This window comes from Triticum aestivum, chromosome 1A, assembly GCF_018294505.1.
Source record: "Triticum aestivum cultivar Chinese Spring chromosome 1A, IWGSC CS RefSeq v2.1, whole genome shotgun sequence".
Lineage (NCBI taxonomy): Eukaryota > Viridiplantae > Streptophyta > Magnoliopsida > Poales > Poaceae > Triticum > Triticum aestivum.
In genome coordinates, this window is record NC_057794.1 from 32572872 (window position 1) to 32596709 (window position 23838).

Genomic DNA, 23838 nt, shown 5'->3' on the forward strand with positions numbered 1-23838 from the left:
CAAAACTACTGATGGCGCACCACCAGATGGTGCGCCATTAGTAACCTGGGTTACTAATGGCGCATTTAGAGCTGGTGCGCCATTAGTAAGTGGGCAGCAACAAGATATTTTGGACAGCCTCTCCTACCCACACTCACTTTCTCCCCACTTCATTCTCTCCACCTCCTCCTTGTCTCGGGTGCCTCCTCTTTTTCACCTCATTTCCACCATAGATTCATTCAATTTAAGTGGTTAAATTACCTTGTTTTGATAGGTAAGTAAGGGGGGAAGCTATATTTATGTTGTTCTCCCTACAACAATGTGCACATGCACTTTTTATGGCCTAGCTAGATCTATGTATGTTCGTGGTGTTGCATATGTTTGTGGTGTTGCATATGTGTTTGTGTTTGGAGGTGTACCGGTACTTGAAATGCGATAGTTGCCAATATTTTGCCGGAATGTTGATTCATTTCCGTTTCGGCGAGAATTTTGGCATTAAGCATTCTTTTTGGTCCTATTTTTAGGGAAAGTCATGCCAAATTTTTTCTTGGTTCTAAAATATCGTTTTGCTCTACCCCGCAGGCGACCATGGTCCGCACGATGACCGAAGGCATCGTGAATAGGTTTTTGAGGTCCACGAAGGCCGAGATGCTTCAAAAGAACAAGACGGAGATAAGATGTCCGTGTCGAAGATGCAAGCTGAAGAGCCTTATTGCGGACCCAGAATCCGGGCAGGTGCGGGACCACCTGCTCTTGCGTGGTTTCATGGATGGCTATCGGTGGCAAGGTGATGAAGATGACTATGAAGTCGTCCATGGGGGCCGGGCAAGAAATGAGGAAGGGCAGCAAGACAACCACCGCGGCTCGGGCGGGCGAGAAGACGAAGAATCCCCAGGAGATGATCACGATGGTGATGCTATACACAGTCATCATGTAGAAGATGCAGGACATGATGATGAGGAAGATGCCGGAGCAGACGACGGGCATGATCATGAAGATGATGATGCCGGCGGAGCAGACGACGCTGGACCATCGATGGGTTGGGTGCAGGACCCTCATATTCAAGAGCTGCTTCTCAAGCAGACGGATAACGCAATAGCTGCCGCCCGAGAGAAAGCCAAGATGGATCAACTTGAGTTAGACGCGGTTACTCCATTGTATGAAGGATGCAGGCCCGAGGATACCCGCCTGAAAGTAACGCTCATGGCTCTGGAGATGAAGGTAAAACACAAAATGACCAACGCATGCTTCGACGAGAACATGTCATTCTGGCACGAACGTCTTCCCAAGGGGAACAAGTGCCCTACCAGTTTGGAGGAGGCGAAGAAAATCGTGTGTCCTATGGATTTACCGCACGTGAAATACCATGTGTGCATGAACAATTGCATCATTTATCGGGACGAGCACACGGAGTCTACCATATGTCCGGTGTGCGGCGTCACTCGATACAAGAAGAGGAAGAAAGCTCCTCGAAAAGTGGTGTGGTACTTTCCGATCACTCCTCGTCTGCAGCGGTATTTCACGGACCCTAAGGTAGCAAAGCTCCTGCGTTGGCACGCGGATAGGGAGGAGAAGAAGCGAGAAGATGACGCAAATGATCCGGAGATAGATAAAAAAGACAAGATGCCGAGTCACCCTAAGGATGCGAGCCACTGGCAAGCGTTGTACTTCGAAGACCTAGAATTTGGGAATGATGCAAGGAACATCGTGCTGGGCGCGAGCACCGATGGAGTCAATCCGTTTGGCAGCCAGAGAAGCACACATAGCACCCGGCCTGTGTTTGTGTGGATGTACAACCTTCCCCCCTGGTTGTGCATGAATAGGAAGTACATTCACATGAGTATGCTAATTGAAGGACCGAAACAACCAGGGAATGACATCAATCTGTATCTGGGGCTGCTGAAAGAGGAGCTTGACACGCTGTGGAAAACGCCAGCCAATACGTGGGATGCCGCAGAGAAAGAATATGTCCCTATGAGAGTCGCGCTGCTCACGACGGTGCACGACTATCTCGGTTACGGATATGTCGCGGGGCAGGTGGTCCACGGATTTTCTGGATGCGTCAGGTGCATGGATGACACAACGTATCGCCAGCTAGATAGAGATCCCGGGTCTTCGAAAACCGTGTTCATGGGACATCGAAGGTGGCTTCGCGATGATGACCCGTGGAGAAAACGCAAGGATCTGTTCGATGGTGAAACCGAACCCCAAGGACGCCCGCGTACGAGGAGTGGCGAGGAAATAGATGAGCTGTTGAAAAATTGGAAAGATTGCCCACTGCCGGGAAAGAAGCAAAAGGCACCAGAGCCGGGAAAGAAGCGAAAGGCGCCAGAGCCGCTGGTGAAGGTATGGAAAACGAGGTCTGTTTTCTGGGACTTGCCGTACTAGAAGATCCACTGTGTGCCTCACAGCCTTGATGTAATGCATATCACGAAGAACGTGTGCGAGAGTCTGCTTGGTACCCTGCTCAACATGCCAGAGAGGACCAAAGATGGGCCGAAAGCAAGGGCAGACTTGAAATCAATGGGCATCAGGCAAGAGCTTCATGCTATATATGATGATGATGATGATGAGGCGAAGCAGGACACGGAAAGTCATCGCAAAGGCAAAAAGGCCAAGAAGACCGGAAATGACTACCCTCCCGCGTGCTTCACTCTAAGTCAGGAGGAGATCGAGCAGTTTTTCACCTGCCTCCTAGGAGTAAAACTTCCTTACGGTTACGCGGGGAAGATAAGCAGATACCTAGACCCAGCGAAGCAGAAGTTCAGCGGGATGAAGTCTCACAACTGTCACGTGCTGATGACGCAGATACTTTCAGTTGCAATCCGTGGGATCATGGACGCGCACGTCCGTGAAACGCTATTTGGCCTATGCAACTTTTTTGATGTCATCTCTCGGAAGTTGGTTGGCGTGAGGCAACTCAGAAGGCTACAGGAAGAGATCGTGGTGATACTATGCGAGCTTGAGATGTACTTCCCGCCCGCATTCTTCGACGTTATGGTGCATCTGCTGGTCCATATCATGGACGATATCATCCAACTCGGGCCGACGTTCCTACACAGCATGATACCATTCGAAAGGATGAATGGTGTCATCAAAGGATACGTTCGCAACATGTCACGTCCAGAGGGAAGCATAGCCAAGGGCTTTCTGACCGAAGAGTGCATCTCCTACTGCACGAATTATCTAGGCATCGAGAACCCCGTTGGTCTGCCCGTCAACAGGCACCTCAGCAGGCTCGCTGGATGGGGTCGCCGCGAAATGCATGTCGACTTCGAGGGTCGACTCACCGACTTTGAAAGAGCAAACCTAGTCGCGCTACAACACATAGACGTGGTCGATCCTTGGGTGTTAGAGCACAAAACCTTTATTAAGAAGACGTACAATAACCGAGGCCAACAGAGGACGGACGGAGATATACTCAAAGAGCACAACTCATGTTTCACGCGTTGGTTCAAGCAGAAGCTTCTGTCGTACCTTTTACATGAGGATTCTTCCGCGGAAGAACAACTCATATTCGCCTTGTCACAGGGCGCCGAGCACAACCTGATGACCTATGAGGCGTACGATATCAACGGCTACACATTCTACACCGAGGCCAAGGACATGAAGAGCGATGGTTATCAGAACTCCGGGGTAACGATGGAATCCTACACCGGTAACGACAAGGACAGATACTACGGAAGGATCGAGGAGATCTGGGAGCTGAGCTACGCTGGAGAGAACGTCCCGATGTTCCGTGTCAGATGGGCGAAGAGCGTCCTAAAAGAAGACCGGTATTTCACCACCATGGTTATACCCGAAGCCAAACCCAAGACCGCGGGCGCAAACGTCACCGCGAAAAATGAGCCATGGGTACTGGCTTCCCAAGTGGACCAATGCTTCTTCATTACCGACCTGTCAAAGCCCAGTCGTGTTGTCGTGAGGAGAGGCAAAAGGAACATCATCGGAATGGATGGAGTAGCCAATGAGCAAGACTTCGACAAGTACGGCGACCCGAGGATCGAACATGACGACGATGATGAAGTAGCAGCATACACCACAAGAAGAAGCAGGACCACCCTACCTAAAGGACGTCCGTTCCACAGAAGAACTCCATTTACGAAAAAGAAGGGCAAGAAGATTGTGAAAAGATAGCTAGCTAAGATCGATTGTATTTAAATCGTAGCCTTCATTTCTCGATTGTATTTCATGGGCACTTTTTGAACTATCATGAATATTTTTAAATTTCATGGACACTCGATCTCGATCCCCCTCCATCTCGATCGCTATCCCACCTCGCCAGATTCGGTCCCCCTCGCCGCCGAGCACCCCCCGGTCCACCGGCCGCCGCCGTCGACCCCCCGCACCCTCGATTCCCCTACTCAACCGCCGCCGCCGACCCCCCGCACCCCTCCCCTACTCAACCGCCGCCGCCGACCCCCCACACCCCGCGCACCCTCCCCCGCTCCACCGGCATTACTGTTTGATGATATTTTTTTAAAAAATATTATTGTCTTATAAAAAAATATTACTGTTATGATTTAAACAAGTTTGAACATATTTAAACACAAATAAGTATCAAACAGCATTTTAAATGCATAAAAAAATTTGTGGAGCCTAGGAATCAAACCCAAGACCTCCTGGTGTGAGAACTGGCTGCTGACCAGTCGAGCTAGTAGAGGGAACTTGGTGTGGATCAGGTCAGGTGGAAGATAACCTTTTGGCTCGAGCAGAAATCAAAAAAAAATACTAATGGCGCACCACGGTGAGGTGGCGCCATTAGTATGGATGTACTTATGGCGCACCGAGGGGTGGTGCGCCATTAGTATTGTGCCATTGCTATAAGAAAAAAAAACTACTAATGGCGCACCACGGTGAGGTGCGCCATTAGTATGGATGTACTTATGGCGCACCGAGGGGTGGTGCGCCATTAGTATTGTGCCGCCCCCATCCATATTTCCTCCCCAGCCCAAATTAACCTATCCCCTCTCTCTCCCTCGCCCTCGCCCTCGATCCCCTTCCCCTCTCCTCTCCCGACGCCGCTGCCCCGCCGCCTCGACGCCTCGACGCCGCTGCCCCGCCGCCTCGACGCCGCCCCGACGCCGCTGCCCCGCTGCCTCGACGCCGCCCCGACGCCGCCTCGACGCCTCGACGCCGCTGCCCCGCCGCCTCGACACCGCCTCGACGCCGCCCCGCCGCCGCTGCCCCGCCGCCTCATCAGCCCAAGTAATTTCTCCTCCTTCTTCTTCTTTTAGATCCATTAGGGTTCCTCCCTCTCACGCTTACATTGTCCATGCCGCATTCCAAGGCCTGCTGCAACTTATATCTTTAGACCAGAGACACAAATCTCAAACTTTTATAGTTCCTTCTTCACAAAACTGCACATTCATCTCCAGCTTGTTGTCTTGTCTTGATGATTGATTCCAACACTTAACTTTCAGTTTTGCAGGCAACAGGGAAGAGATCCATTTGGGGGGGGGGGGGGGGGAGGTACGTACACCAAAGAGTTTCAGGTTTCAGACTCAGACTTGTATTGGCAATGGAAATTTAGAGTTTCAGGTTTGCAACTCACACCCACACGTGTAGTTAGCTTTTCGGTATCGCTGGTCTGGCTGGCTGTTGCTCTATATGGTCAAGATATATAATCTATCTTGTAATTGTTGCTACATTTGCGTTTTCTCAAGATGCAAGTTCAGTACCTCGCTCTGCTTTAGTTGATGAACTCCACAAATGCAATCCGAGCTGATTGCAGGTCTTTCTCTTTTTCTGCATAATCATGGAAATGGTCCATCCTTGTTACGTACTATACATGGGAGGGCAGGGAATATACATATGTGTGTGTGTTATGTATGCATGTATGTATGTGTAGTTAACTTGAGCGTTTCTGGTCTGGCTGGCTTTTTCACCACCTCCAAGAAATATTCTATCTTCCATTGTTTCTACATTACTATTATTATCTTCTCGAGATATTCAAGTCCAGTACCTCGTCCTTAGAGGCAAAGGATGGTCTGCTCTTGTCTTCTATATTTACTTACGGGGACAAAAAGGCTCGCTCCGATTTGGATTCGTATAATGGGACGACAATCCTTTGCTGCCAAATAAGCTCCTCCTCGGTAGATTTGATTACTAGCATGCTCCTGCTGCTAAATCAACAATTAACAATGAATGATCTTTACCGCCAATCATTGGATTTGGTTAGCACCAATATGCTCCTAGCACGCCTCCTCTGTTTTGGTGATTACTTGCTGCCCTAAATTATAGTCTACTTACACATCACCTAGTTTTGCTTCTGTTTGTTTGTACGTATATGCAGCAGCAGCATCATCTTTTGGTTCAATTAGAATGCACATCTAGCATTCTTTTGGTTTACTTAAAACAATCTTTCATTGCTTCCTGTATATCGAGCTTCCACAAACATGGGTCCATAATTATTGTGTCGATGTTGTGTGCATTATTCTATTTTGACCTTCATTTAGAAGCATGGAAGATTTAGAAGGCATATGTATGTAGACTGGATATTTTGTGTGTAGTAATGTTTTGGTGCTTATTGCTTTGGATACTTTTTGTGTATGCTTTGCTGATACTTGTCTTAGAAAAGCTGACACTGCTTTATCTAATTAAGTTCTTCGTGTCTTCCTTTTAATCTTAGAATGGCACAGTCATATGTATCCAGTTTGAAACTGCTTGTAAATTATTCCAGTTTGAAACTGAGATCTGCATGTACACCATCGAGTAAAGCTATTTCAGACACAATAAAGTTGCAAAATTCAGATACTTCATAGACATGTGTGTGTTGCTTTTGTTTCTGCTAAACTGTCTATGGTAGATAAACTGAGCGTTGTGGCCATGCTTGATGCAGGAGCTCAAGAACCTGCGGCCGCAGCTCTACTCCGCCTCCGAGTACTGCGAGAAGTCCTACCTCAGCACCCACCAGAAGTAGATGTGAGTAGCCACCTCAGCTGTTCCTCCTCTCCTCCATTAGAACAGTTGATCAGTGTAAAGTAGTCTGAGTTAGAGAAATGTTGATCAGTGTTATGAGTGTTGGCCAAAAAGCTCTGTCAGTACCATATAGGTGAATGTGCTACTTCTGTCAGTTGATCAATGTCTGTCAGTTGTCTGGTACTTGAATGATTTTGTGCTACTTCTGTTGACAGAGAATGGCATGTTAATACCATATAGGTACCCAATAATGTTGCTATGATGTATTGGGGGAGAAATGGTCCGGCGTACTTGTGACTAATGCCCCGGCGTACCCCGGCCCGTGACCAATACTTAGTAGTTAATTAAGTAGGATCAAGTGCCCCGGCGTACTTGTGACTAATGCATGGCTTTTAGGGTGCCTCGGTGTCGATAAAAACCGAAATGATGAAAGCTTAGGCTTTTAGGGTGCCTCGGCGTCGAAAAACCCTCAATGATAAAAGCTTAGCTTTTAGGATGCCTCGGTGTCGACAAACCCTAAATGATGAGACCATGATCTTGTCCCTTGATAATAACCAACTTTTTAACCAAACTTTGTTCCTATTTAGAGAGAAACATGGCAAACAACGATGAGGCCGGGGGTTCGGGCGGCAAGGCATTCTGGAAGCTGTCCCAGGAGATGGAGGAACAACCTCACTTGTATGAGGACGCCGCCTTCCCCACCGATCCTGAGACCACTGATGTACCACCGAGGATGACCCCACTGATGCCACCACTGATGGTGCCGCCGATGATGCCACCACTGATGATGGCGGCGCACGCACAGATGGCAGCCAACCGAAGAGGCAACGGAAGGACCGGCGCCCGACCGTGCTCCGCACCCTCAAGGAGGAAGTTACTGAAGTGGACTCCGACGGGAATCCAATGGCGCCCGAACGAATAGTCAAGGGGTACTCGCTTCAGCTAGGGTGCATTCTCCGGAGCACCGTCTCGATCAACACCGAGAACCTGAGGCATCCTGACCGAGGGAATTTGCGCAACCTCCTCTTCACGAAGCTGCACGAACGATACAAGTTCCCCGCTGAATTTGAAAACACAAGCCTCAAAGGGAATAAAGTGAACAATGCTGCTCTCACGAAGATGAGCAAGGCCCTATCTACTTGGAAAAGCAATGTGAAGAGAATGATCGAGAAAGGTGAGAGTTATGAGAAGATCAAGGAGAAAAATCCTTCGATCACCGAAGATGACTACAACGACTTCAAGATCAATTGCTCGAGCACTGCAAACTCCGAATCAAGTAAGTGGGGGAAAGAAATGCGGGAGCTGAACTTAGGGGAACACACACTTGGTCTTGGCGGTTACAGAGTGGCGGAGCCTATATGGGACAAGGAGGAGGCGGACCGTGCCGAGCAAGGCCTACCGCCCCTCTTCGATAAATATGGTGACAAGCAGACCAGGAACTTTGTCAGGGCCCGGTACAAGAAGGACCCGAAAACAAAGGAGCTTACCACGGATCCGAAGACCAGGGCGCTTGAGCTTGTTCTGGTAAGGAATACACCCCCGCGTAATTAGCTCCATATGGTCGCATTCTAATTAATGAAGCCAAATTTCTAAATGGTTCACATTCCTTCCGCAGGCGACTGAAAGCAGTAGCGCGGGGTCGACTAAGAGCAACCCTTGGGACACCACTCTAAATAGGGAGTTGAATGTAATGAAGAACAAGGATAAGCTCAGTAAGCCGACGTCAGCTGGTCGTGTGGCCGGCAAAGGCTTGTCGACAAAATGGTCGTCATACTATAACACTTGTGGGCGAAAGGAGAAAAAGACCAGCTCGGAAAGGCAGGCGCGCGAGGTTCAAGAACTCAGGGCACAGGTGGCGCGGATTCCGGAGATTGTCCAAGAGCAAGTGCAACAACAACTCGGAGTGACGATCACCGCCATTGTGCCTACCTTGATCCAGGGGATTAGTGCGTGGATTGCGGGCGGCCAACAGGGGCCGCCCCCGATTCCTAGCTTCACGGCCAGCAACTCGCAGAACGCGATGGCGGGGCCATTGGTGTCTCCGGCGCCGGCACGGGAGCTTAATGCACCCGGGTGTACGCCGGCCGGCACCTCTGCAGCAAGCGGCCCCTCCGTCAACTGCACGCCCGCCGTTGGCGGTGCCTCGACATTAGCCAAGCTCAACACCATCATCACGGTAACTAATTAAGCCTCTCTCGGCCGAGGACTTCATCTCCTTGCCTTTGACTGGGCATCCCTGACGCCCTACATGTTTTCGCAGGGCGCCGCCGACGTTCCGTGCACTCTCCTGCACTTCATGAACAACGAGTTGGTCGATGTCACCAAGGGCAAAATCGTTCAACCGGGCAACCCCTTGTTCCACGGTACCCAGATGCCACCCAACTTGTTTAGGGTTCAACTGGTTCGGGTGCTGCCAGGCTGCGACGAGTTGTTACCTCCGATTCGACCCGTCGGGGCCGACGATGATGACGTGATGACCCTCAGCGCCTGCCTGAGCTGGCCCCTGCTTTGGCCAAAGAGCCAGATTCGTTTGGGGGCGGGGGACACCACCCCAAAGACAACACCGCCAGTCATGCCGGCGCCAAGTCGGCCCCATGGCAAGACCGCCGCAACGGTGCCGGACATCCCTATGCCACTGGATCCAAACATGCATCTGGCACAGGATCAGAACGACGATGACGACGATACATTTGCCAACGTCGATCAGTACTTTGCCGATCATGGGTACGGTGGCGACTTGATGGGGCCTCCTTCTCAAGAACCCAACCCAACAAAAGACGTGCGCGATCTAGCTGGTACCGCGGAGAAGCCAAGTTGCAACAGGCGTCGTCTGCCGTTCAGCTCTCAGGAGACGCCTCCAGCTGCCGACTTCACCGAGCCTCAGATAGGTGAGGTGCGAAATATTATCAGCCCCAACACACTCAAGAAGGCGGTCTATGAGCAGAACTCGGTCCCATTACAGGAGAAGAAGAAGGCACACAAAAGAAAGACTAACAAGGGTGCGGGCCAGCCGGCACCGAGTATGATCCGTGCTCAGGACGGGCCACCTTCACCTGAGGATATCTCGAGGAGGGTGCATGTGGCGGGTAGGCCGATGCTACCAAGAAATATGCTCGATGCTGCAACCGGTGCTATGCAGAGTCTGCATGACAGTGTTCTTTCTTTGGAGAAGCGGCGTCTCGGAGAGAAGGATGTGGCATACCCGGTTTTCGCGGCCAAGGTGCCAGAGGGCAAGGGCTTTGTGGATAACTCCATCGGGGGTACGATCGTCCTGCGGTTTGATGACATCCACGCTATGTTGAACCTTCATCCGCTGCACTACACCTTCGTTCGGCTATTTTCGCTGAGTATGGAGATGCGGATCATTCGCGACAAGACCCCGGACATCGTGATAGTCGACCCCTTCTACATGCGTGCCAAGATCTTGGGCAGCGCTGGGGACCGGCAAGTCGCGACTTCTTACCTCGAAGGCGTCATTCTGGCAAACCAAGATAAGGATAACTTCCTCGTGCCTTACTTTCCCGAGTAAGTCCTCCCCTCAACCGCCCCGTAACATATGAATTCTTAGATTTCGATCGTTTTTCTTTTAACATTCCGTGTTTTCTGCAGTGACACACATTGCACGCTCATCCTCCTAAGCCCCAAATATTCCATGGCCACGTATTTCGACCCGGACCGTCAGTCGAACGTAGACTAAACAAATGTCAAGAAGGTTCTTGATGATGTTCTCCCCGGCTACGTCAAATCTGGAGGCACCTTCACCAGGCCTATTCGTAAGTACGGCAAGCACGTGTTCTCCCACAATACGACGTTCTGCTGCATCAAGCAGCCACCTGGCGGTCAGAAGGGTGCCTACCACGCCATCCATCACATGCGGGCGATCGTACGGGACCATCATCAACTTCTGCTACCGAGTAAACTCAAAGATTAGGCCGCGAGCATGTCGGCAATCCAGGACGCGGACATCAGACAAGAATTCTTTCGCATCCAGACGGAGTTTGCGGAAATCATCCATCAAGATGTCCTTCGTACCTCGGGGCAGTTCTACCTCAGAAATCAACTGTCCAACAGTGACATCGACACAATGCTACAAATGCAGGCTGACAACGACCGTTATTTCATGACTCCCACGATAGACGGCGGCTTCATCCACGCTCCGGTCCCTTGAGTCGAGTCGAAAGCAGTGATGCTGTGTCTAGTTCTGAAACATCGATTGGCTCATGTTGTAATTAAACTTTAATGAACTTGTAGTATGTCTCTTTGGTTTCGAGAGTCGTTCAACTTAGATGTAATCGATGCTATTAATGTCTTGCTTTTCTCTTCCGATCGTTCTGTTGCATACTTATATATTGCTTATGTATTGTTTGTGAATTGGTACTAACATTTCGTTTGGCTACTGCATAGCGATGCCGTCGTATGTCGTGTACAAGGGTAAGGTTCCCGGAGTCTACGACGACTGGGAGGAGTGTCGGAGACAGGTTCACCGATTCAGCGGTAACAGTTACAAAGGGTACACCACTAGGGCCGAGGCCGAATCTAGATACGCCCGCTATCTAGCGGGAGAGGGGAGGGAGCGCTAGAGGAACCAGATGAAGACGAGTTTCATCGTGATGATGCTCATCGTCATGACCGCAGCTCTCTTCTATGTGATGGTAGTTTAGATGATCGATATCGACTTGTAATGTGAAGACAAACTCGCTACTCGCGGTCTCGAGACTTGTAATATAATGTTCTATCTTTCTTCGGTCTTTTCAATTCGGAGACTAATATGATGAATTGTATTCGGAGACTAATATGATGAATTGTACTCAGAGACTAATCTTCTATTGTATTCGATGAATCTGTTGTTGATGTGTGCTGTCTATATTTTGTCCAATTATACATTTTGTAACCTGTGTAAAAAACAAAAAATTAAAAAATAAAAGAACCTAATATTCATACTAATGGCGCATCACATCACAGTGCGCCATTAGTATGCCAAAGGATACTAATGGCCCATCATCAAACAGTGCGCCATTAGTATGCCGAAGTTACTAATGGCGCATCTTGTTGTGCGCCATTAGTATGCCAAAGCACCTGGGTATACATGGCCCCCTGGGAGGCATACTAATGGCGCACTGTTGTATATACTAATGGCGCATCTGAGGTGCGCCATTAGTATACCAGATACTAATGGCGCACCTGTGGTGCGCCATTAGTAAAATATACTAATGACGTGGCACTAATGGCGAACCACTAATGCGCCATTAATGGCCAAATTAGGTGCGCCATTAGTAGGCCTTTTCCTAGTAGTGAAACTTCCATTAGCCACTTTAACCATATAAACTGGCAAGGAAGAAATGCCCTGAACAGTAGTTGCAACTGTGCAGTCAATGAATGAATGAGTACTGCCTGAATCAACCAGAAAAATTAATGGTTGCCCTTGCAAATACACTTTCAGTTTCATAGTTGACACTGTTGGATCTGAATTATCTCCTAGAGCAGCTGCAGAAAGACAGATAGCATTGACCTCACCAACAACTGTTTCTTCAGAGTCACTCAGATCAGAGGGCATGTTCTGAACATAATCCAACATTTCCTACACCACATGCAACTGAATTTCTTGTTTGCAGTGATGATCACGGGCCCATCGTTCTCCACATATGAAACACATACCCTTGGACTTTCTGTAAGCACACAGAGCAGCCCATCGATCTTCAGTTGGGGCAGCACGAGCTGGTTCAGTGATTTTCTTATCTTCCGGAACCTTGTTCACTGACGATCGAGAGCTAGAGTAGGTCTGGCGTTTGCTTCCATTGTTTGTACTACTAGAGTACGTAGTAGTTTCACCCAACTCTTCAGACAACAAGGCCAGAGCATATGCTGAATCCAAATCCTCAGGTTACTGAATTCCAACCAACAAGCGAACTGATGGAACTAACCCTTCCATGAATTTGGTGACGTAATGCACCATGTTTGGATTTGTCTCATAAGCAGTTAGCTGATCATACAGTTCTGAAAATCGTTCCACATACTCTTCGACTGAACTAGTCTGCCTAATGTTGAACATCTGGCACAACAGATTCTGGTGTTTGTTCCTTCCAAACCTGGATTGTAACAGGTTGCAAAATTCAGGCCAATTGACATGCGGAGCACGACGCTGAACCGACTCCAACCAACGCGCCGCTGTGCCCTCGAACTGAGCAGAAGCAAACGCCACCCACTAATGTTGCGGAGTGTTCCATAATCTGAAATAGTCCTCACAATGCGATTGCCAGAGCTTGGAATTCGAGCCATCGAAATGCGGCAACTCAATTCGAGGACCAAACCCGACAACTTCAGACTGGAGCGGGCGAAACAATTCAGCAACATGAATGATCTGCCTCGAGGGGTTGGGTTCTAACGGCATACCTCGCGCTGGCGGGGGCACGTACTTTGGAACTGCTCCCCGGTGATCTGCTTCACCGTGGAAATTTTCAGATCCCCCTGATCCACTGCTCGGAGGTGTGACCTTGGTCGGCGGTGTCGATCCTCGCGGAGACGAAGGGGCGGCGGGGCACGCTGTGGTGCTTCGGTCCACCCCGATCTCACTACAGAGTTCGTTGAGGTCGACGCCGATCGCGAGCTTGACGTCGTCGATGCGGCCCGAAAGCTGATCCAGCTTGCTGTCGAGCTTGGCGAGGGCCGTGGTCATCTCCTCGCTGCGCTCCGCCGAGCTCCTGGAGAAGGTGGCACCGAAATCGGCCCGAAGAAGCTCGTAAATCGCCTTGGTTTCCGGAGAAATTTTCTCCATGGCCTCGGTGCGGCGACGGGTGGCGAATCGGGTGTGATGGTGGTGGATTGGAATATCCAGGGCTAAGAACGGCTCTGATACCAGATTGTGAGGGCTAGGGTTTGCATTCAAGCCACTGCTATAGAATTCGAGCTACAAGGGGGGAAGGAGGAAGGTACATGACGGATCTGGCTCGTGCAGGAGCTCAGACCACACACGCCGCCACTAGCCGTTATGCCAATCGCCAGCTCAATCTATCCTAGTTACATGTATAAGTACCACTTGGTCAGGCCCACTCAGGCTCAGCTAGCTGAGCGGGTAGGCGAGGCTGCCTCTTGGGCCGGCCTTCAGTTTGAACTCCACCTTGGCGCTCCTCTTGATCGCTGACATTCTGCCTCAAATTCCACGCATTCGTCACTTGATCGGCAGGCTGAGGCACTTCTCCGATGGAAATCTGGCCTATACAGAAGCGGAACCTGTCCTCTAGATTCATGGACAAAGGGAACCAGCCCGTGTAGCTGGACTGGCGTTGCCTGTGGCACCGGGCTGCCTCATGGCCGCATTGTGGAAATTTGGCTTCCGAGGCGTTGTCGCCTTGGTGGCAGGTTAGACAAGCTCCACTTTGCAGAGTTGTCCCATCTTGTCCGTCTGGACCTTAGTTACAAAAATCTCTCGGGCCCAATCCCATCAAGCATTGGTGTTTTAGCCGAGTTAGCATACTTGGATCTATCTGGCAATAGTCTTCATGGATTCATCCCAACATCCCCAGGTAATTGTACTGAACTAACCTCAATCGATCTCTCTTACTACATTTTTTGTTCTACCATGCATGCCTAGTACAGTAGAAACACTAGGGAATTTGATGAGCCTCTCCACTTTGCAGACTTGCCTCATCTTGCCCATTTGGACCTCAGTGGCAACTCCCTCTCGGGCATAATCCCGTCAAACATTGGCACTCTCGCGAAGCTCGAATACTTGGATCTATCCAGCAACCATCTTGATGGATTTATCCCACCATCCCTAGGTAACTGTATAAAACTATCCTCCATCGATCTATTTTACTACAGTTTTTTCTATCATGCCTAGTATGGTAGGAAGACTAGGGAATTTGATGAGCCTCTTCACTTTGCAGATTTGCCCCATCTTGTCCATCTAGACCTCAGGTACAACAATCTCTCGGGCCCAATCCCATCAAGCATCGGCACTCTTGCCAAGCTCCAATACTTGAATTTAAACTGCAATCTCCTTGATGGACCTATCCCAGCATCAATAGGTGATTGTACTAAACTAACTTTTCTCGATCTGTCATACAATCTTTTGTCTAAAGGACTCAATGGAACCATAGGAAATCTGCCGAGTTTGCAATACTTAGATCCTTCCAACAATCAAATAAATGGTTCCTTCCCTTTGACCATTTTGAAATTAGCGTCTCTAACAACACTGGCACTTGGATCCAATCAGCTTAATGGCCAATTACCACCAGAGTTAGGATCTCTTGTTCATCTCACACATTTGGATTTAAGTAGCAATCTATTTGTAGGAAACATTCCATCTCAGATAGGACATTGCCGCTCTTTATCGTTCTTACTCGTATCAGGAAACTTATTGACAGGACAAATACCACAAGAACTTGGGTTTCTTGCCTTCCTTCTTGAGCTGGATTTGAGTGGTGCCATCCCAACGACTTTTTCTAATCTTCTCAGACTGTATACGCTGAATAGAAGATGAACTTGAAATCACTTGGCTTTGATTCACGCTGAATTGCGCAAGTATCTAAGGTTACAACTTACAAGTGTTACGAGCCCATGTACATAAGCAGGTTGGCCATACTGATCAAGTATATTGAGAGGTACAGCAAAAGTGCCACGTAGCTTCCTCTGTGGTAGAAGATGAGTTCGAATCTGAAATTCATGAAGGGACCTGAAGCACTCACACTCCAGATATGGCTCCCTGCATCTGGATCTGTTTGATTGAGAAGGAACATTTTTTACTCCAGAGGGTTCTGAAGCTGCTGCCTGAACTCTGAATGTCGTGGCTGATAAAAGAAGTTAGCCTATGTCATGTTGCACCACTGGGGCTGCATCATGCCTGGGACGGGGATCTATCGAACAAAACTCGCTCCACGGCGCTCTTGGCCATCCTATGGAACATCTGGAAACGCCGAAACGCCAAGGTTTTTCGCTCCGAGCACCACGGCCTTCATCACATCGCCAGAGCCGCGCCCGATGATCTGACCCTCTGGGCTAACCGCTGCAACAATATTCAGAAACGTGATTTACTAAACGACTGGGCCTCTATGTTGTTTCATCTCTCTGAGATATTATAGACCTTTTCTCTATGCTTTGTAATTTCGTCTCTCTTACCCCCCATCTATAACTCTGTTATCGTGTAACCGCTCCTCAATTGGTAATAAAAGTTCAGGTAGGCGTAAGCCCGCCGTTGACACGTAAAAATAAAGAAGTTAATATTTGCTCTGAGCTTACAGTTCCTGAAAAAATTCAGTTTCTGAAGACTGGTCTCTCGTTTATTTTCATTTCTTTTCTTTTTTGAGGAGAATTGTGTTTGTATGGAGGTGGAACTACAGTGGGGCGGTGGCGGTGCTAGCAGAGGCCAACAAAGGGATGCATGGTCACACAACGAGGGAGTGGGTGAATATACAAAGAAGGCGAACATGTGTTTGTATTTGAAATTTGGCAGTATCATGTGTGGTGCTATGTATGTTTCATCATCATCATCTGTTCAAAGTTGAAGGTCGCAAACAGGATGCTGAATGGCGAGCTGTCTGTGAAATGCACTATTGCCCATTGGTACTGTCAATCTGTCGACTGAAAGTCGCCGTGTTCCGAGGGTGATCATGCAATGCCCATTACATCCATGAACCAACTGGCATGATCTGTTCGTTCATTCATCATGGCAGGTACCAGAGGAGGAGCATGAATTTTAACATCAAGTGTGGTCAGAACTCTTACATGAATAAGAGTGACCGGTTAGAGAGTGATTTCACATTGATTTAGTCCAACTTCTCCCGAATACAGTATACATGCCAACAACCAACATGCGGAAATGCTGAGCCAACAGAATCGCAAGTATTAACATTTCTATTAGCAGGCAACATTTTGAATGTGTGGTTGCTAGGTTAATGTGGAAAGAAGTTGAGATTATTTTTGGTAAAACCTTCCTTTCTTTCTTTGAGTTAGCTGCTTGCTGGCTCTGTGATAAGAAATTTGCCCATTTGAATGTAGTTTCCTCTGCTATCCTTTGGGAATTGTGGAACACTAGAAACTCCATTGTGTTTAATAGGACTAAATGGATTTCTGTCAAACAGGTCTGGCAGAAAATAAGTACATACCTGGGAGACTGGATGAAACCGCACAAGGAGCTGCAGGAAGGGGCGATGAAACATTTCAGAGACCATCTGTTGAGAAAGCTGAGGTTGCCACTGGAACTGGAACCAGACTGAGATGCCGTGAAGCCAAGGAGCAACTTTCTTGGTCCAAAAACATCCACGGATTGGCTCATGGAGGGCGTGCTGCCCTGGGGCTAGTAAAGGAGAATCCAAGGATGGCGGAGGAAATTCATGTGGTCTTCTTCCCGATGAGTTGATTTACCCAGTTCTAGCTGTTACCTAGTTCTGTTCTATCTTTTATCTTTGCTACTCCAGTAGACTCTAGTAGAGGTAGAAAACTTTTATATTGGCAGCCTGTTGCCATCCTTTTTGTCGTGTGTTTGAGACCTGGTGTCATGCCAGAAGACCTGTATGCATGTTTGGTTTCGTTTTCTATGAAAATGGAGCCGGGGGGTGCTCCCCTTTGATCGAAAAAAAAATTAGCAGGCAACAACCCAATGTAATCAAATGATCAACTCACAATCAGTGTGTGCTCTCTACATAAAAATAGCGTGTCCAAAGAGAATGGCAACAATCTATATAAGCAAAGTGACTGCATGGCAGGAGAAGGAGCAGCATAACGTGCTTGGAATTATTATGATATGCATCTGCTGTTGGGAATCAGTCTCTGAAAAGATTTAGATAACGACAATTTTACGACCTGAGTATTTTATTTTGAGATATTGGAGTCCACCAAATCCAGTGAAATCTCTTCTTGTCAAGCAAATCTCATTATGTAAAGCAATTTCGATTCCGTGTCCACCTTTTTCACCGGTCCTGACCATATTCCATACGACTTTGTTCAGTAGGAGTTTTGAAATGGGTGTAAAGAGTACAGAAAAAGTTGGCATGTGTGCATAAAATGTAGGAAAGTTTGTAAGCACCAATTTTGGTACCCCGAAATGAATATGGTAGAGAAGTCCGGTTACACTTTTAACTAATTCCCAGCAAGTAACATGTCTCTCAGTGTCAGAAATGTTAAACATATTGTAACGTGACATATATTGTAACGTAGCATGTAGCTCTGGCTAGGTTGTTAGGATCGATATCTATCCTTCTGTAACCGCAGCCTTATCTCTCCCTCTCTTTCCTTGGTTCACAAGTTGTAATCCCAACCAATTGTATGCGCTATATCCAGGGAGGTGCGCCTCTGTTATATAAACATGCAGCGCGTCCCTCCAACGAGGCAAGACACTTAAGCCAATCTTCACATGGTATCAGAGCCTACCTCTTCCTATACATCTAGCATCCATCGTTTTCAATCCATGAGCTCGCCATGTCTTCCTCCTCCACCAGCGCTCCTCTGGCCGGCCTCAATGGTCAGGTTACGGAGAAGCTCACCGGACGAACTACGTCCTCTGGCGTGCGCAGGTCACGCCACAGCTGATTGGGGCTGGTGTCTTTGGCTATGCTGAAGGAACAACCAAAGAACAAGAGAAGTTCATCACCACCAAGGACAAAGACGACAAGGAATCAGCCTCGCCGAACCCTCTTCATCAAGTCTGGGTACGGGAAGATCAGCAGGTATTGGCATATTTGCTGGCTAATCTTTCCAGAGAAGTTCTTGTCCAGGTGACCAACATCCACAAGGCGCACGAACTCTGGGCTGCGGTGGCGAACATGTTTCGTCCCAGTCCAGATCGCGCGTGAACAACATCCGTGTCGCCCTCTCCAATGCAGAGAAGGGCACGCAGACGGTGGGCGCCTACTTTGCCTATATGCGTGGCCTCGCCGACGAGCTAGCAGCTGCTGGCAAGCCTCTAGATGAGGACGAACAGATCTCCTACATCATCGCCGGGCTGGGTATGGAGTACCAGCCACTGGTGTCGGCCCTCGACGCCCGCACCCACCCTGTCACGCTCGATGATCTATTCGCTCAGATGAGCAACTTTGATCAGCGCGTGGCGATGTTCCAAGGCAGCAACGGCAGCGGCTTCAAGTCATCCGCCAACGCCGCTGTTCATGGTGGCCGTGGTGGCTCCCGCCACCGTGGTCCGCCGCGCGGCAGGAGCAAAGGCAATGGTGGCGGCAACTACAGCAACAGCAACGGTGGCGGTGCTCCTCGCACCGGTGCCGGCGGACGGCCCTCCTCCAACAACAACAGGGGCCGCCGTTCCTCCTCCAAGAATCGCCCCGATGCTGTCCGCTGTCAGATATGCGGAAAGCTGGGCCACTCCGCCAAAGACTGCTGGTACAGGTTCGAGGAAGATGAAGGTGACTCCTCCCAGGATGAAAAAGTGGCTGGTGCTGCCGAAGCTTCATATGGTGTAGACACAAATTGGTACATGAATAGTGGTGCTACAAACCACATCACCGGTGAGTTGGAGAAAGTAACCATGCGGGAGAAATACCGTGGTCAAGATCAGATCCACACTGCCAGTGGAGCAGGTATGAGGATCAAACATGTTGGCCATTCAGTTGTTAAAACCCCTTATCGCCCAATTCATCTCAGAAAAATCTACATGTCCCTAGTGCATCTAAAAATCTTCTTTCTGTCCATCGAATTGCTATTGACAATCATGTGTTTCTCGAGTTTCACCCCTTCTTCTTTTTGATCAAGGATCATGCAACGAAGAAGGTTCTCTACCGAGGTAGATGCGTTCGAGGGTTTTACCCGTTGATTCCGGAGTTTAGAAGATTCAACAAGCAAGCATATGGTGTCACCAAACTCTCAACGACGAGGTGGCATGATAGACTAGGGCATGCATCTTTTTCTTTAGTTGAATGATTGCTTAGGAAGAATAAGCTCCCATATGTTGGAGAGCGTGATATTGAAACCATTTGTGATTCTTGTCAAAGAGCTAAAAGTTATCAGCTACCCTATCCAATTTCTACTAGTATTTCTACCAAACCTTTGCAACTCATTTTTTCTGATGTATGGGGGCCTGCCCCCAGTTCAGTTGGTAGACACACATACTATGTTAGTTTCATCGATGACTATAACAAGTACTCCTGGATCTATCTTCTTAAGAAACGATCCGATGTTTTTCAAGTGTTTCAAAACTTCCAAGCTCGCGTAGAACGAAAGTTTGATAGCAAAATTATTGCTGTCCAATCTGATTGGGGAGGGGAATACGAAAAATTAAACTCCTTTTTCCAAACTCTCGGTGTCTCTCACCAAGTGTCATGCCCTCATGCCCATCAACAGAATGGGTCTGCTGAATGCAAACACAGACACATTGTTGAAGTTGGCCTTGCTCTTTTAGCTGGCACATCCATGCCCCTTAAATTTTGGGACGAAGCTTTTCTAGCCGCCATTCACATCATTAACGTGTTTCCTAGTAAAGTCATCAACAATGAAACTCCAGTTGAACAACTCCTCCATACCAAACCAGACTATACATCGCTTCGTGTCTTTGGTTGTGCATGCTGGCCAAATCTCAGGCCATACAATCAGCGTAAACTTAAGTTTCGATCTACACAATGTGTCTTCTTAGGCTAGCTATAGTCCCCAACACAAGGGCGTAAAATGCCTAGATGTTCCCACTGGACGCGTCTACATATCTCGTGACGTTGTTTTTGATGAAACCAAATTTCCTTTCGCTGATCTACACCCCAATGCCGGTGCACTCCTTCGCAAAGAAATTCTCCTTCTACCTCCAAGTCTCATTGGGAATCATGGGGAACACAACTGTAATGATCACATGACTAATCCTCCTAATACCTTGGCTGAATTGTGTGATGATGCAGAACAGCACAGCAAAGGCGATGCAGCAAATAGATTTGAAAATAATGAAGAAATAGCCCAACAGGAATTCATGCAGGATGGGGACAGATCTACATTGGGATCGGCTCCTCCTTAGGGCGACAGGCTATCTCCTTCGGGATCCACCCCGTCTGCACGCGCGCGGGCCGCAAGTGCCAGCAATCTGCCCGACAGCGACCGCCCCGACCACTCCAGCTCGGACACGCGGCGCGCCTCCATCGAGCCGGAGCCCTCCTCCGACCCGCACCAATCGACGACTGCCACGTGGCGGCCTCCAAGTCGCTTCCCCGACTCCCTCCACGCGGCATCTGCACCAACCAACCGGCGCGGGCTCCCGTGAGCCGACTGCTGCCGGCGCTGCAGCTCTGACGCGCCCATCTGGTCCGGAATCTGGCGCCACCCCATCTGCTCCTCGGGATGCCGCGACGCCCGGATCTTCTGTGCTGCACCGCGCTGCTTCATCATGCCCTTCAGCCGCAGACAATCCTGATCCAGAGGCGCCTGCTTCATCACCGGCCTCGGGATCACCAGGGGGATCTGCTGCTGATTCTCCAGGATCTTCTGCGATTGTTGCTGCTACAACACCTGCTACACCACCTCGGACACGTCTCCAAAGAGGGGTAACCCAACCTGTTAATTATTATAAAATTCTCAAGTATGGTCTGGCATGTTCCGCAGGTGAACCACAGTCTTTGCATGAGGCACTTGGTGACACATGTCGGAAACAGGCTATGGATGAAGAATACAAGGCACTTCTGAAAAACAACACCTAGCACTTAGTTCCCCCACAACAAGGTAAAAATCTCATTGATTGTAAGTGGGTCTTCAGGATCAAAAAAAGGTCTGATGGAACTATTGATCGCTACAAAGCTCGACTTGTTGCAAAAGGCTTCAAGCAACGGTATGGTTTAGATTAGGAGGACACCTTTAGTTCTGTTGTCAAAGTTGCAACTATTTGCTTGGTTTTGTCTATTGCTGTATCCAGGGGATGGACTCTCAGGCAGCTAGATGTTCAGAACGCGTTTCTCCATGGTGTTCTAGAAGAGGAAGTATATATGAAGCAACCTCCTGGGTTTGAAAACAAGAACACTCCCTTTCATGTCTGCAAACTTGACAAAGCACTGTATGGGCTCAAGCAAGCACCCAGGGCCTGGTACTCACGACTCAGTCAGAAAATGCAGTCACTTGGTTTTATTCCATCCAAGTCTGATACATCCTTGTTCATCTACAATAAGTCAAACACAACTATATTTGTGCTTATTTATGTCGATGACATTATTGTTACCAGCTCATCTAATGATGCAGTGACAGGGTTGTTAAAGGACTTGGGTGCAGAATTTGCGCTCAAAGACCTAGGAGATCTACACTTCTTCCTAGGCATTGAAGTCAAGAAACTTGGAGATGGACTGCATCTCTCTCAGGAGAAGTATGCCAATGATATTGTTAAAAGAGTTGGACTGCAAGGATGTAAGCCATCACCAACCCCTTTGTCTAGTACAGAAAAATTGTCTATTACAGAAGGAGAACTCCTGAATCAGGAAGATAGCACCAAATACAGAAGTCTGGTAGGTGCACTTCAGTACTTGACAATTACTAGACCAGATATTTCATTTGTTGTTAACAAAGTATGCCAGTTTCTTCATGCACCTACTACAAATCACTGGACTGCTACAAAGCGTATAGTCAGATATGTGAAGCCACTGTGAATGTTGGTCTTAGCTTTAACAAGTCTTCATCTACCCTTGTTAGTGCCTTCGCAGATTCAGATTGGGCAGGAGATATTGATGATAGACGCTCAACTGGTGGCTTTGCAATATTTTTTGGACCTAATCTCATATCTTGATGTGCAAAGAAACATGCCACTGTCTCAAGGTCAAGCACAGAAGCAGAATATAAAGCATTAGCAAATGCTACAGCTGAGATAATCTGGGTACAGTCCATGCTCAAGGAACTTGGTATAAGACAGAGTCAAGCTCCTTGTCTTTGGTGTGACAATCTTGGTGCCACATATTTGGCTGCTAATCCTGTCTTTCATGCAAGAACAAAACATATTGAGATAGATTTCCACTTTGTTCGAGAAAGAGTTGCTAACAAAAGATTGGAGATCCGTTTTGTTCATTCCAGAGATCAAGTTGCAGATGGATTCACCAAGGCATTACCAACAAGGAATTTTGAAGAAGTAATCTCAACTTGACCAAGTTGTGATTAAGGGAGGGTGTTAAACATATTGTAACGTGACATATATTGTAACGTAGCATGTAGCTCTGCCTAGGTTGTTAGGATCGATATCTATCCTTCTGTAACCGCAGCCTTATCTCTCCCTCTCTTTCCTTGGTTCACAAGTTGTAATCCCAACCAATTGTATGCGCTATATCCAGGGAGGTGCGCCCCTGTTATATAAACACGCAGCGCGTCCCTCCAACGAGGCAAGACGCTTAAGCCAATCTTCACAAGAAACACTACTGAGTTGTCCTGAAAAGAAAAGGTAGAAAAAAAAGTTGGAGTAGCAGAGTTGTAGCTACAGAAGCCAAATAATCTTGATCCATTTGACTTTCAAAATGTGTAGATGTGCTTGGTAAGGAACAATCATATTCGCTGCAAAAAGAGTAAAATAACTTTGAATGTGTAATTTTTGTGTGCGTGTCAGAATATGGTTTTCTCTTGCGAGAAGTGTGTCAAACTCACTGACCGAACTTTATGTCACATGGAAGACGTTGCCTCTTTCGAGAAACTTCTCAAAAGCACATTTAGGTGACAAGGCAACTATCTTTTCTCCAGAATGATTCAGGTTTCATCTTGATCCACAAGCTAGACTCTACATCTGCTTCCTCTGAACCATGGAACCAAACTAGTAAGACATTATAATACTACTTTATTAGTGTGTGGCCCGCCTTATACTCTCACAATGTTTCTTGGAGCTCGTGCTAGAGCCGGATGTTAATCTACAACCCGCCTCTTTTCTTTAATCCTTATAGCCTGCTGACTGTATCTTATCATACTTGCTCTAAGACGGTGATGGTGTCGATTGTGCTTCAGCCAATAGCTGCCAGATCCAAACTTCGTGGTGGTTGTGTTTCTAGTGCACTCTCCCCGGTG

General features: G+C 48.2%; 1 pseudogene; it reads left to right on the top strand.

The window, feature by feature from the left end:
• The first annotated feature begins 18793 nt into the window (after positions 1–18793).
• Positions 18794–18932, top strand: LOC123072762 (uncharacterized; annotated as a pseudogene).
• The last annotated feature ends 4906 nt before the right edge of the window (positions 18933–23838 follow it).